Source organism: Hibiscus syriacus, unplaced genomic scaffold, assembly GCF_006381635.1.
Source record: "Hibiscus syriacus cultivar Baekdansim isolate YM2019G1 unplaced genomic scaffold, ASM638163v2 tig00110656_pilon, whole genome shotgun sequence".
Classification (NCBI taxonomy): Eukaryota; Viridiplantae; Streptophyta; class Magnoliopsida; order Malvales; family Malvaceae; genus Hibiscus; species Hibiscus syriacus.
Window position 1 is genome coordinate 1347176 of NW_024062816.1, and position 2791 is coordinate 1349966.

Here is a 2791-nt window from a genome sequence, read left to right on the forward strand (position 1 = left end):
TAATATATATATATATATATATATGTTAATCTTTAAAAATATTTCTAGATCCACCACTTACTCTGTCCAAGGAAATATGTGTGATATATATATATATATTGTTATCAAAGTCAACAACCCATCAACTTATCTTCATAAACAAAACCCTAATCCTATCAACTTCCTTTGTTCATCTGCTCCACTACTCTTCACCATAAATTTTGTACTTGCTGGTGACTTAATTAATCCATTATCCCGGTGGGTTTCTTCTTCCAACAGCCGGGTATTTATTTCAGTTCAACTTAGTTTAATGCAAGGCTTGATTTATTTGTATCTTTGAGAGTATTCTAATGGAGAAAGATCAGAAGGACGATGATGGCTCCGACGACGGGCTAGTGCGAGAGCTTCTCGATAACGAGTCTCCTTTCTTTGTTGTATCTCAAGGGACAATGCCATCCAATGTGTATTCGGGGCCAAGGATTCAAGATATCGAGCATGCTCTATCGGTGTCGAACTGGAAGGATGTGCCCCAAGCACAAGAGCAAACCAGGTTGATTTGGTTTCCATCTGGTTCTTTTTCTTGAGGGCACGATTAATATTGCATAGCATTTCATGTTAAACTGATAATATGTTTTCTTTCTTTTTGGCAGGATTGGTTCAATGGTGGAAAGAAATTTGAGTAGGATGGAGTATAAGTACACTCTAAAGATCAAAAGCTGCGGCAATGGCATGGCTGATGATGGCTACAAATGGAGGAAATATGGGCAAAAATCCATCAAAAACAGCCCATATCCTAGGTTATTATCTTTTGTCTCTCTCAGTCGTCACCGTCTTTAATTTTGATATAATATAAAAAAGGTATCTGCCAAAATTAACTTTCAATATTTATTAAAATAGTCATTTTAACTCCTATTTTTTAACATTTTGACTACAAACATTTTATTTTAGGTAAAAACCCCTAATATTTGACTAGATAACCATTATTCTTTTTCAGTGCATTTTGGGCTCAATAGTTTATTTTAGGGTAAAATGGGCGCCAATTGTTTTGGCAGTAAGGGCCCCAAAATAAACATTAGAGGTCAAAATGCTTTTGAAAAAAATAAAGACCAAAATGACTATTTTGGTAAACAATGGGAGGCTAATTATGACGTTATGCGGTTATGCCTATAAAAATTCCTTAATGTTTCAATAAATAATCACTTTGGTTAATTTTCTTTTTTTTTTTACATTTTACCCCCGCTCCCCAAAACACACCATGTTTTATTTTAGGGTAAAAATATCACTAATGTTTAATCAAATAGTTACTTTAGACCTCATTCTTTTTTCAACATTTTGGCTTCTAATATTTCATTCTAGGGTAAAAGATCTTATTTTAGGATGTTGACAGTTTTTTGAGGAACGACTTCTACAGAGTGGTCGTTTTGCCTCAAAAAAAACATTAAGGGCCAAAAAGCTCAGAAAAAGAACAAAGGTCAAATGACTATTTAGTCAAATGTTAGGGACAATTTTGACCTTATGCCTTAATTTTTTTAATTTAATTGCATCAAACATCCCCATTTATAATGAAGATTTTAATTTAGTCCTACAATTTCCGAATGCGTCAGCTTCCTCAAATGTCGACATAAAGCAATAGAAGAAGTTTCCATGCATGTATTAAAGTATGTAATTTCTCCTTTGAATTGGCATGAAACAGGAGCTACTACAAGTGCACCAATCCAAGATGCAGTGCCAAAAAACAAGCGGAGAAGTCCAGAGACGACCCAGATACACTCATCATCACCTACGAAGGCCTTCACCTACACTTCGTCCACCCATTTTCCCTTTCCATGACGATAATGCAGCGATCAAGAAACAGAAGAAGGCGGTTTCGGAATCCAAGTCACCGGCTCATGAAGCTTCACAAACTGCAACAAATGATATCAACAACAGTGAGCCTCTACAGCCAAGCCCTTGCCCTCAAGAAATAGCTTTGGAAGGAGGGTTTGGCCAACAAGGGTTGCTTGAAGATGTGGTGCCTTGGATGATAAGGAACCCATCGCACAACAATGGTGCTTCTTCCAATTCATCTTCTTGTTCAACTTCTTCACGGTCACGTTCTGCTCCTGCTTCACCCTCTTCTCTATCTTGGTCTCCTGGTTTTGATCCCTGGCCAGTTTTTATATAAGCATACACTCTAGCATTAATTAGGTGAATATTTTACTTAGTGGGTTGAAACTTGAAATCCCATTATATTAAAGTAAGTCAACTACTTTGCTTTTATTAAGACTTATATCATAAATAAGTATAATAGGTGTATTGTCTTTCTATTTAAGTATCTAAAGTTATCTTTGTTGTCAAAATAAGTACTTAAAGTTTTTTTGTTGTCAAAATATGTATCTAAAGTGTTCAATTTATTTCATCTAATTTCTAAAAAGTTGACATGTGACATCAATTAAAGAATTTTGTAGGTACTTCAATGAAAAAATTGAATACTTTAAATACCTATTTTGACAAACAAAAAAGTCTTCATTTACCTTTTTGACCAAAAAGATAATTTTATGTATTTAGATAAAAAATAATATACTTCAAATATTTATTTAGAATAGAAGCATTTTATTAATGTGAAATTATTTTTTCTTCTTTTAGTTGATTGACTCTTAATTTGATAAATATGATAATTTGTAATATTTAATAGATTTTAATTTTGGATGTGCGTAAAATATCTACTAATTTATAAGTGAAATTTTAAATAATTTAAATATTATATTAAATAAATTCTTATATTTAGTCAATTAAATATAAGTTGACAATGCGAAGACAGGAAAAGGCTTTA

General features: G+C 33.0%; 1 pseudogene; it reads left to right on the forward strand.

The window, feature by feature from the left end:
* Positions 1-256: 256 nt before the first annotated feature.
* Positions 257-2213, forward strand: LOC120137342 (annotated as a pseudogene).
* Positions 2214-2791: the final 578 nt, after the last annotated feature.